Consider the following 13,531-nt stretch of genomic DNA (forward strand, 5'->3'; position numbering starts at 1 on the left):
GTACAACGAGTTTCCATATAGTCAGACATGTATGTGCAGTGTATGTATATTGGTGGGCATTGTGATGTGTGATTTAAATGACAAAGCAGAAGAGAGTTGGAAATTATCTAATACAAACGGCAGTTTTGGCCTATTCATTGCATATACAAATGGCATCACCTCATTGGTCCCATCACACCCCTTACTCATACCTTCCACTACATAACCTATTATTGTTTTCCCTATGTGTTTCACTCCCAACTTCATATTCCTTTTTCTCTTACAAAATATTTTGGGGTTCCAACCCCCCCTTTTTTAATTCTTTCCCCCCAAAAACAATGTTAGAAAAATATAAAACACATTATTGTGATATAAATAAACATTTCTAGAATGCTTTAACTCTATAAATTATAACCTGTCATTCATGTCCCCCCACTAATTTGGGGGAGGGATCCACTGCCTTACTCTATCTTTGGTATTTATATATCAACTACTTTTGCCTTATCTTACTTGACTATTCCACCAAGAAACTAGTGTGTACAGTTACTTTTAGAAACAGAACTATATTATGTATGTATAACTTTATTTGTAAAGCGCTGTTAAAGAGGTGGTTCCGCTTCAAGATAACTTTTAGTATGTTATATATAGAAAGGCCAATTCTAAGCAACTTTTTTTTTAGTCTTCATAATTTATTTTGTATAGCTTTTAAATTAATTGCCTACTTCTGACTCTTTCCAGTTTTAAAAATGGAGTCACTGACCCCGTTTAAACAACAAATGCTCTGTAAGGGCAGAGACACAAGCGAAGATTCTGGGATATTTAGTCGGCCCGCAACAAATCGCCTCTTCTTTAATCTCCCCAATCTGCCTTCCCGCAAGCTAGAATCGTTATCGCCGGCAGGGTGGCACTCGGAACGCTTCGTTTTCCGAAGTCGCCCGAAGTGAAGCGCTCCAAGTGCCATTTCGATTCTAGCCAGCACAAAGGCTTTTCGGGGAGATTAGTCGCCTGAAGAAGAAACGATTTGTCACTGGGCGACTAAATCTCCCCAAATCTTCGCGTGTGTCTCTGCCCTTAGGCTACAAATATATTGTTACTGCTACTTTTTACTACTCGTCTTTCTTGTCAGGCCTCTCCTATTCATAGTCGAGTCTTTCATTTAAATCAGTGCATGGATGCTAGGGTTATTTGGATCCTAGCAACCAGATAGCTGAAATTGCAAACTGGAGAGCTGCTGAATAAAAAGCTAAATAACTGAAAAACCACAAATAATAAAAATTAAAAAACCAATACATCATACTAAAAGTTAATTTAAAGGTGAACAACCTCTTTAAGCACTGTACTGTGCATAGAAGTACAATATATATATATATATACAGTCCAGGTGTGTATCCGCACTCTGACTTGTCCAAGTGGGTGCTATATCAAAACATGATAAATAGTGATAAGGAAGATAAGCACTCCAATGTTACTGGTCAATAATCTTTTATTCCACTGCATACCAACGTTTCGGTCCAAGTTTGGACCGTTATCAAGGATGATAAAGGTCCAAACTTTGGTATGCACAGTGGAATAAAAGATTATTGACCAGTAACATTGGAGTGCTTATCTTCCTTATCACTATATATATATATATATATATATATATATATATATATATATATATATATATATATATAAAAGTATACACTGGGGAAGACAAATCACATAAAAATATACACAGAAATCATATCAGGACAAAGAGCTTATGTGGTAAGAGACACAGTGTGAAGGATGTTGTTGTCCTGTAGAGCTTACAGTTTAAGTGTATGTGTAAGTGTATTACTTGATTTTCAGTTGCTTCTCAAATCGCTGCCACTGTTGCATTATTAGCTGGAGAGCAGAGCAAACCCCTAAGAATCAGAGATAAAAGATGAGTAGTATTTGCACCTTATGAACAACAATATGCTGTGCAGGTCGGAAAAGTTATTGAAGATGTAATGGTGGGACCCTGTTCTCAGGCTGTAAGCAAATGCCCCTTGTGCACACTAGGGGGCAGATTTATCAAAGTGTGAAATTAGAGCTCACCACAGAAAAACTCATCCACTTTTTATTCATTTCTATGGAATTCTAAAAAGAGAATTTGTCAGTGGGTGAAAGGTAGAGTTCACTATTTGATACATAGGCACATTTTTCCGTGGTGAGCTCTAAATTCACACTCAAATTTGCCCCCCAAAGTGTCATGGATACAGAGCAGGTGGCAGATAGTATGATAGCTAAGCCTGTATGCAGTCACAGCATCAAGTTAAACAGGGCCTAGTAAAGTGTTCATGACATCCAAACACCCCCTGCACTGGCACGCTAAACACCCCAGTTCACCTCAATGTACCCCACTTTTGTGCAGAAGAGCAGGTTTAGGGCTTGAATCACCTTAAGTAATTAATCAGATAGCTGCGCTCATTGGTCAGTGCAGAGGATACAAACCTCAATTGTGTCCTCGAACCTGATTGGGCCCAGATGAGAATCAAACACTTTACACATTACACTTTAGCCTTTGGACCTTTTATTGCTTCATTAATAGCATGAATCAGTCATAGCCCAGGCCACAGAGCTGTTGGATTATCTGACCTCATTTTTATTATTCCCCCCTATCCAATATTATATAAATAAGCATATGCAGTTCGAAACCTGATATAGCCGAAAGGAGGCCTCATGCAGTTTTTAAGCTACCGTTGAACTGGACAGGGGCAGGCGGGAAGGGGTAAGGATTATGTGTGTGGAGGAGTAAAAACATTCAGGGCATGCCCATGACATCAGGAGGCGGGTAATGATGCAGAAGGCATGGATTGGTCTATGTCCGGGTTCCAGAAGTCTGAACCACTAATAGGGAGTTTTGAACCAGGCAGTGAAATCTGGACTGTTCTGTACAAAACCAGACAGGAGGAAACCCTTAGTAAAGCAAACTCATCTTTAGTGTAGCATTGTGCCACATCCATGATTAACCAACACTATTCTTCAAGCAAAACACACACAACCTACCTGCACAATCCACTTAAAGAACACAGCAGAGTAGTCAGTGAGCAACAGTGGGTGTCCTTCTGTGTCCTTCTGAGGTCCCAGTTTACCCTCTGATGTGTTCCGCTGCCTGGCATCAATACACTGCCCTTATATGCAGTATATTTGGATACTAACACTAACCTGGGGCCTACACACTGTAACTGTGGCTTTACCACAGGTCACTGCCCCACTAATCTGCTTGTTGTGGCTGGGCAAAGTAGGCTGTCTAACTAACATGATTATGTCTGAGGTGAGTTCCACGCTCTGGATCCTGACTCTAGTTCTACAGCAGATGCCCATGGAGTGTTACCTAGGCCCAAAAGGCAATTCTTCAGTGCCATGCCCCTATATGTTACCAGTCTTTGGCACACAGGGAACAATCCAGTAATGCACTGTTACATTTAGGTGACAGGTGATAAGAAGGAAAAAAGAAAGAGAAAGAAAGAAAGACACTGCCTGTAGAGAACAATGTATAATTCAAGTGTACATACAGCTTCATGGGAACAATTTAGGAGTTTAACTTTGTTAACATTTAGGGTCGAATTTCGAAGTGCTAAAACTTCGAAATTCGACCATCGAATTGAAAAAAGTTTTTTTTTGGTTTGAATTTAGCTGTTTTCAATCAAATGAAAATCGTTCGATCGATAGTAGAAATCGTTTGAATACAACGATTCGAACGATTTAATTGATCGATCGAACGATTTTCAAAAAAAAAACTTTGACTTCTAAAAACTTAGCCAAATATTGCCTATAGGTTCTAGGAGGTCCCCATAAGCTAACATAGCAATTCGGCAGATTTAAGGTGGCGAATTCAACGTTTTTTAAAGAGACAGTACTTCGATTTTCGAATGGTCGAATATTCAAAGTTTTTTCAATTCAAATCAAATTTTGGCATATTCGATGGTCGAAGAACCCAAAAATTATTTCGAAATTCAAAGTTTTTGAATTAGAAAATTCACTTCGAATTCACTTTGACCTTTAGTAAATGTGCCCCTTAGTATAATAATTTCAGTTGGTCTTACACCTCTTAGTAGCTTTCATTTTAAAATGCTCCACTCAGAATATCACTGTCTACATCAGGGATCCCCAGGGCCGGATATACATAGCGGGCGCCCCTAGGCCCCGCTGCCTTTCGTCACCCCTGTCCTCCCCCTCCACAAATTTTCATCATCAGGTCGGGAGCACTGGGGATTGGCGAATGGGAAATTTACAAAAACTGTTGTATCTCCTGATCAGCCCCTGAGGTTCCGATCCAATGTGGGTGTGGTTGGGCTTCATGCCGCCCACTAAAACCCCGCTGGCCTAGGCCCTGGCCTGGGAATTCCCAACCAGTGGCTTGCGAGCAACATGTTGCTCACCAACCCCTTGGATTTTGCTTTCAGTGGCCTCAAAGCAGGTGTTTACTTTTAAATTCCAGGCTTAGAGGCAAGTGCATAAAACCAGGTTTTACTGCCAAACAGAGGCTCCTGTAGGCTGCCAGTCCACATATGGCTACTAAATAGCCAATCATAGGCACTCATTTGGCACCCCACTCCATGCATTTTGTTGCTCCCCAACTCTTTGTACATTTGAATGTTGCTCACAGGTAATAAAGGTTGGAGACCTCTGGCCTACATCTTCCTACAAGTTAATTTTAAGGTAAACTACCTCTTTAATTACTACTGAATCTGTCTAGCACATCTTAATTTTATTGCTGCATAGTGGGTCAAATAATTAATAAACCAAATGTCTAAGGCTCAGATTATATGAGATGTCGATGTTACACACCACCGCATCCATCTTGCAGTCTTCCAGTCGGACAGCTTTGGTATAGGATACATGTCTGCTGTAACTGCAATATCTTATGATGCCCACAAGGTGTCGGTATTTGCTTCCAAAATTACACAGAAAAATGACTAGACTGTTTCACAATAGTTTCATACATTACCCTTTGCTTCATTATATTACATTTTGTATTTATGCTTTTAGGCTAATGACACACAGGGCTGAGGTCAGCCTGCAGATAAATGCATTCCAAAAATCAGCCCTGTGTGGCATTAACCTTGAGGTTAAAGCTCACTGGGAGTTTTGGTCTCTACTACTTGTAGCCAGGGTCGGACTGGGCTGGTGGGACACCTTGGAAAAAACCTGGTAGCCCTGGCCCTCGTGGGGGCCTGCCAGCCAAGACCTGCTCCTTGGCTGAGACTTTGAGAGCTGCTCCCTGACCTGGACCCGATTGGACCACAACAGGAGGGGGTGAGGTGCAGCTGGGGGGCAGGGAGCCCAGAGGTGGGGCTCCTGAATTGGAAGCCCTGGTGGGCCCTGGACCACCCAGTCTGACTCTGCTTGTAGCACAGCACAAAACACATTTTACCCACTCTAGACTGCATAACCATTGCATTATGTTCAAGAAAAACTAAAAACCATTCTGCACATACAGTATGATTATTACCCAACCACTGGAGTAACTATAGAGTAAGCAGACCTTTCTATACAGGAGACCCTGCTTCCCGGATCCTCCCTCCGTGACTGCTGGGTCTACTGTATAGAGTCCATAGGTACGGGAGGGACGGCTGTCATGTAGGTTATACTCTCTATACTAGACCCCTCAGGAGATTTTTTGCTGGGGCTGGGTACCCCAGTGTAGTTACGCCACTGCACATACTTACTCACACTAGTATCTTTTTCATATATCACAGGTTCAGAGAAACTCAAATTTAAAAGCCCTGTTCCCAAATTCCAGCCTAATTGGCCCCCACCCTAGGCCCCCAAGATGAGGCTTAACTATTGACAGTGTGGAAGAGGCAGCCTTGGCCCCACTAATGAGTTTTGTGGGGTCAGTCCCCTGGCAGGCACACCACCAGAACAGGCATAGGGTGTCAGCAGAAGATTTTACAGGGTGGGGGACAAGTAAGCTAATATCACCTAGAGTAGCATCCTACTGAAGATGACAATACAGAAGATAACCTAATCAAGGCTTGCCTTGGGGTGGGAAGTATAAAAAACTTTTGTGTTGTTGGGAATTAAATTTACAAACAATTTCTTGGAACTAGCTGGAGAAGTCAGGGTGGGGCAACTGCCCCCTCTTACCCCCTTCTGCGGACACCCACGGGCCAGTGAATACTTACTAGAGTTAACAGACATCTGGGGAAAAGTAGGTCAGAAAGCAGACGGTCTGTTGGGAACAGAATAAGTTCCCTTCAGTGGGTGGGGGAATTTTAGAAGAAAACTATGCCTGGGCGTTTGTGGCTCATACCTAAAGGGTAGCCTCAGGGAATGCACAGCACATGAATCAGCTGTTTATCACATATGTGATATTTTATATAAAATTGTTATTATCAAACAAATATGCTATCTGACAGCAAATTGCACAAATCAAAATAACGGAATGAGGTTTTTAAACAGAAACGTAATGCCCTTAAATTCTACTGCATTTCTTCCCTGTGTTTCACATTCGTCACTCAGTCCTGTGCGCCATTTGAGGCTGACATGCCCACATTAGAGATGTGAGATTTCTTATATTTGTGTATTTTACAAGTTCAGCTGTTTGTTTGTTCTGCCTGGGGTGAGAGCTCTTATCTCTTCCATTCTCATAGCTAAATGACACAAAGACCTCCTGAGTCAGCTATGTAGTATATGCAATTGAGTCTTTTAGATAAAGTATAATTGATCTTGTCGTATGAGATAAAGCTAATGTCACACAGGGACATAACTTCAGAGACCCAGGCAGAAACACTCACAGTGATAGGTGGGTGCCATTTCCACAGAGAAGTATAGAGTTCTATTGGTTATTCCTCCAACTGTGGACATTAAGGGGCAGATTTATCAAGTGTCAAAGTGAATTTGAGGGAATTTTCGAAGTAAAAAAAATTCGAAATTCAAAGTAATTTTTTGGATACTTCGACCATCGAATAGGATACTACGACTTCGACTTCAATACTTCGCCAAATTAAACCTGCCGAAGTGCTATGTTAGCCTATGGGGACCTTCTAGAGCAGTTTTCTACATTTTTTGAAGTTAAAGAAAAATTGTTCGTTCGATCGCTGAAATCCTTCGAATCATTTACTTTGACCGCAAATGGCCAAATTCGATGAAAAAAAACTTCGGAAGTCGAAGTAATTCAATTCGATGGTCGAATTTCGAAGTATTTCCAACTTCGAAATTTGACCCTTGATAAATCTGCCCCTAATTGTTCTAATTTATATACAATGTATGTTATAAAGCAATGATGGACTGCTGTTTTTTTGCCAGAAAAGAAGAAAGAAATAGTCTTTACTAGAAGTTACAATTCTCCATTTAAATTTAAAAAGGTACTAGGAACTGATTAATTTCCATAGGCAGACTATTTATTATTTGCCCATTGTTTTCAGCCAAATCTAAAAGGTTGCTCTTGTGGGGAAAATTGAGAAAATGTATCATGTTCTCATATTCTATGTTTGTGTAAAATACAATAAATGCGGTAGAAAATACAATTGCCCGTAGAGTGTCAATTTTATGACTATATTAGAAGGGATTGGCCGCAAACCAGAGGTTAACTCTAATTATAAGACTGTCAAGGAGTTTACAGAAAACTGGGCACCCCCCTTAACTTCAGTTAATGTAAATTCAGTTACACTTGTGTGAGTAATCCAACCCCTCCACCCATCCAATATTAATGTTCCCAAGCCCTGCTCTCTTTATCAAGAAAGTAAGAAATACCAGGGAAATTGCAGACTTCCTGAAAAGACAGCATTGGTAAGATTACATATGTTCCCTTCTGTTAAAGGGACAGTATACCCCTTGTTCAACTTGAGTGCAATGAATAGGGCTTGTACTTGAACATACTTTTGGCCTATTGTTTTAATAAGGAAAAATGTATTTTTTGTTATTGTTATTTCTTTAGCTAAACAGGGCAAACAGGGAATTTGAAGTTACTCCATGTTTGGTTCTTGCAAGGTAGATAACTAGACCAGGCCCGAGAAACAGCTGTGACCTTAGCATTACTGAGAATGCTGGGAGATGTAAGGCACCCCCGTTGCAGTTCTGGGTTCTCAACACCCCAAATAAATCAGAAGACTTGAATAATAGGAGCCTCTACAACAGAGACCCACAAGATTTTTACACAAAAGGTAATTCATAAGCTTAAAGAACCCACATATACTGGTTCTAAGTAACGAAACGGCGAAAAATTCACGAAACGGCGCCGGCGTCTCGTTTTTGACGCCGGTGCCCATTTTTTTTTACGCCGGCGCCCGTTTTTGACGCCGGCGTCCGTTTTTTCAAAGAAAAAAAACAATTTGACGCTGGCTAATTTTTGCTGCGGATTTTCGCGGATGTTTCACGAATTTATTCGCTGGCTGCGAATCGCGCAAATTCGCTGCGAATCACGCAAATTCGCTGCAAATTCGCGCCTGGCGAATAAATTCGCCCATCACTAGTTCTAAGTCTATTATCCCTATATTATTTACATTATTATGCACATTTCTATACATCTAATTTCCAACTCCTGACAATAACCCCCTAACCCTCCCCACAACCTGCTTGCACCTTTTTGTATCGGACAGAGGACTTTGAGGTAGGAGGGGGGCTGGGTTGTAACTGGACAATTGAACATCAGTTTTAAGGTCCCCATAGACACAAAGATTTTTCTTGCCGAACTACCGATTTTAGCGAAGTCCGACCAATCCTTCGAAATTATTGTGCGGTTAATGGGATTCGGGCGATTGTACATCTTACGATTTTTCGACCGACATCAGTCAGAAAATTGATCGCCAGGTTTAAAAATGTTATCGGTCCCAGTGCAATCTATCTATGTTTGCAGGGACAAGCAGGCAGCTAACCTTTGTTTTCCTGGCAATATCGCCTGAAATGGTCTTTTTAGTTGATGGACAATTCGTACGATCGTTTCGAGATAATCGTGGTCTCGCGATGACGATCGGATCTTTTAAAAATCTTTACATCTATGGCCAGCTTAAGTTACACAGCCACGTCCTCTACTTTTATGTCCAACACTATCTACATGGATTTTTGTGTATGTTGCTCCTCTCTAAAGGCGTAGTCCACCTTTGACTTTTAGTATGATGTAGACAGTGATGTTCTGAAACAACTTACAAATGGTCTTGTTTTTTATTTGTTGTGGGGTTTTTTTGTTTTCTTCGGCTTTCCAGTTAGGAATATCAGCAGCTTTGTGGTTGCTGGGGGTGAATTTACCTTAGCAACCAGGCAGTGGCTTGAGTGAGAGACTGGAGTATAAATAGTAGCAGGGACTAAATAGAAAAAGAAGTAATAAAAAGTTGTAATAATTATATCATTTTAGCTGCACAGCGCAATGGTTTTTTTGCCTCCAGGTGTTAGTGACCCCCATTTGAAAGCTGGAAAGAGGCAGAGGAGGAAGGCAAATAATTCATTCAGAATGAAGATTAAAATGTTATTTTAAAATGTTGCTAAGAATAGGCCATCTCAGACTCTACTAAATGTTAACTTAAAGGGAAACTACCTACCCTTTACAATATTGATTACAATATTGATTTATTTACTAATTGTGTTACTTTTTATTTTCTTTACTATAATAGAATCTTTTTTGGGCATATATATATATATATATATATATATATATATATATATATATATATATATATATATATATAAATATATATATAAGCAATAGGATGACAGCACACCAAGAAAATGCAGGAACTTTCATTTAGTTCCTGTGAGTAACTGAAACGTTGGTTCAGTCCAATAAACCTCCTATTTATCTTCAAAGATTTGTGTTGTTGCATTTTCTTGGTGTGCCGTCATCCTACATTGCTTATTGAGTTTATTCCAGACTGGCACCCAATTTTTTATTTTTGCTGTGGGTGTGCGTTCCTTATTTCTCTCTCTCTGAAACCTTAGTGACACCATTGAACATAAAGATATTCATGACTCACTATCAGAGCCCGAATCATTTCCAGTACACAATAAACTGATCCTTGCTGAGATCCTTGTCTACCATATGATTCAAGGGCACTACTGTCCTCATACCGCCCTGCCCCCCTCACTTACTTCTGTCTGTACTGTCTGGAGAGAGCAAGGTCGCCAAATGAGTGTATCTTTCCCAATATGAGGTGGGTGATATCAGGCTGATCCAATCACTTGGCCCAAGGAGATACAGGTCATGCTGAAGAGGACAGCGTCAATGAGCCAATGTGGTCCTCGCCCCAACAGGATTTCTAAACCTGCCCAATCAATCAGTCATACAGACCTACCAGAGGGCCCCAAATATAGGCAGATAAGATGCTTAGTCTGAATGAGCCAAATGGGCATCTTAAATCTACCATCTTAATCCAGGTGTCATTTTGATTCCACTAAACACAATAAGAAATAAGGAGACACACACTAATAGTTTCTTTGTGGCTGATGGCCAGCCAATTCTTTATTAAACATAACCTTAAATTTGCCATAACTTGTTTACTCCATATGTAGTATAGAATCTTACATTGTGATTTATAATTAACTGATCAATCATCACTAGGTGAGGTATAAAATACACCAACATTTAAGCCAATGGCAAGGACAAGATTATGTATAATACAATTCCCCACATAATAAACCAGGGAAGACGTCAATTTAACAAGAAATAAGGTAGAAAAAGGTATTGTAAGCATTTGACAGAAACAAATCCCCAAACTGTGAAAAACCTATAAAGGTAAGGGATTCGTTATCCGGAAACCGGCTATTCAGAAAGTTTAGAATTAGGCAAAGACTGTCTCCCATAGACTCCAGTTTATCCAAATAATCCAAATTTTTAAAAATTAATATTAATTATTGGAAGTAAATTTAATGTTTACATGATTTTCTAGAACATTTAAGGTGTGTAGATCCAAATTACAGAATGATCCATTATCTGGAAAACCCCAGGTCCATTATAAGAGCAAATTAACAGTTTAAAAAAAATGGAAATATGTCTTAAAGGAATTGTTCAGTGTAAAAATAAAAACTGGGTAAATAGATGGGCTGTGCAAAATAAAAAATGTTTCTAATATAGCTAGTTAGCCAAAAATGTAATGTATAAAGGCTGGAGTGATTTGATGTATAACAAGTCAGTCAGAGCACTACTTTTCAGCTCTCTTGGTTTACACTGACTGGTTGCCCTGGTTACCAGGCAGTAACCAATCAGAGACTTGAGGGGGGGCCACATGGGTCATTTCTGTTGCTCTTGAATCTGAGCTGAATGCTGAGGATCAATTACAAACTCACTGAACAGAAATGTACCATGTGGCCCCCCTTCAAGTCGCTGACTAACTCAGAGTTATAGAGCTGAAAAGCAGGAAGTTGGATTCTTGCTGTTTTATTAGACATCCAGTCACTCCAGCCTTTATATCTTACATTTTTGGCTAACTAACTATATTAGAAACATTTTTTATTTTGCACAGCCTATCTATTTACACAGTTTTTATTTCCACACTGAACTATTCCTTTAAGTTGCCAAGGTAGGCCCCAATTAAGTGCTTTTCCAGCAGAGAGGCTGGTGGGAACCGGACATATGCCTTTTTGCCATATTCCAGCTTTCAGACTCAAATAAGTTCAGACAATTAGTGGGAATGCCTCCCTTGAAACCTTCCATCTGAAAAATACTGTTATAGATATAATACCTTTCCATGACTGTACTAGCTGAAAGGTCACAAGATGTATGAGAATCCAACATGTATTTTCTGTGTTATATTGGTAAAGTACGTGACGTTATTTCAGGTGGGAAAAATGCTTGGGTTATTATTACAGTTTATTTATAGTGCGCAAACATTTCCCACAGAGCTGTCCAAAAAATAATAAAACAATGCACTAAACAGAAACAAAATGAATACCCAAAGCACTGTGTATTTAGAGCTTACAATCTACAGGAAATAGTAAGCATGAGAAGAAAATTCCATAAAATTCCATGGAAGCTGGGGTATAAACTGCCCCTCAGGTATCTAGGTAAAATGTGCAGTATTATGTATAGGGGATGTGATTACTCTACTATCAATGCTGTTGTTACCAAATATGCCTGTGTACAGTCCCAAGGGCTTGTTCTTTACACTCAAGTCTAAAACTACAAATCTAAAGCTGGCTATCTAAATATCCTGTACTTTTATCCACGATCAATAAATATTCTATCGGTGAAGAAACGATGTGGTGGACCACATCAGTGGCATAACTAGATATTAGCAAATTATTTTTCAGGCCCCCAAAATGTCTACAGTTTGACCTGTTTTAACAATACTTATTGGAATTGTATGTGAATTAGGGCCTCGTGGGGCCTCTATACCTCCTGTGCCCCCCTGCAGCCATAGGGTCTGCTTCCTCTGTAGTTACACCCCTGACAACAATTAATATTGTTCATGAACTCCAAGGGGAACAGCTTTCTGAGCTCCCAAGGTGTTTCTTTAAATAGCTGTAGAACATTTGAATATATTCTGAGAAATAATGAGGGACTGAGCCCCACAGGGTACACTGTGAATGGTGATGGTATGGGGGAACATGTACTGAGCGTGGATAAAAGTGAAGGATTATTTAGGAACATAACCAACTTTAGATTTATAGATTTTAGAATTTGTTCTAGGCTGAGGCCCACTGGCAGATTCTTTGGTGCTCTGATAGGGTAAGATTATTTGCAAGTGTATGGGATTCTTCCGATGGGCTTCCCCCGATCAATATCTGGCTGAAGGTCGTCCAGATGTTGATCGAACGTGTTTAAAAAATTGTTGGACTGAGAACCTCATTGGTTCGTTGATGTGGTCCTCAATCCGACCACCCGTATTCTTCTCATTGTGACTTGATCCCACAGGGCCCACAATCAGATCAGCCCGATATCGCTAACCTCAAGGTGGGCATATCAGGGAGAGATGCGCGTGTTTGGCGACGTCGCCCAATGAGTGGATCTTCCTATATATGGCCAGCTTTAGTTCAGAGAGAAATCAAAGTATTATTGAATAAGCAGTGTTTTTCTCCTTACTCCTCATTTTATACCACCCATCCCCATTTCTGAAGTCAGCAGTCACAATCTAGTGCTTAGTGGTGTCATATTGATTAATCCCCTGAAACGTACATGCAGTTTTTACATCTCGGGTTGCATAACCCATTAAAAGGCAATGTGAAACAATCAAAATACTAAAATGTGTAAAATGCATTATTATTTTTTTTTTGTAACTTAGATTTTTATTGGATGAAATTGTATTTATACCAATTGCATAAAAACATTGCATATTATGGGTACACTCAGTGTCCCTTTCACAGTTTACAATGATGTCATTGTCAAAATATTATGTTATCCATTTTTGAATAAAATCACATAGGGGCACATTTATCTAGGGTCAAACTTTGAGGGTTAATAAACCCTCTAATTTGACCCTCAAATTTAAATCCTTCTAATTCGAATATCGAATTCAAAGGATTTAGCGCAAATCCTTCGATCGATCAATCGAAGTAAAAATCGTTCGGTCAAACGATTTTAAGCGATCGATCGAAAGATTTTTCTTCAATCAAAAAAATGTTATAAAAGTGCTGGGGAAGGTCCCCATAGGCTATCATTGTACCGCGG

Source organism: Xenopus laevis, chromosome 1L (genome assembly GCF_017654675.1).
Source record: "Xenopus laevis strain J_2021 chromosome 1L, Xenopus_laevis_v10.1, whole genome shotgun sequence".
NCBI lineage: Eukaryota > Metazoa > Chordata > Amphibia > Anura > Pipidae > Xenopus > Xenopus laevis.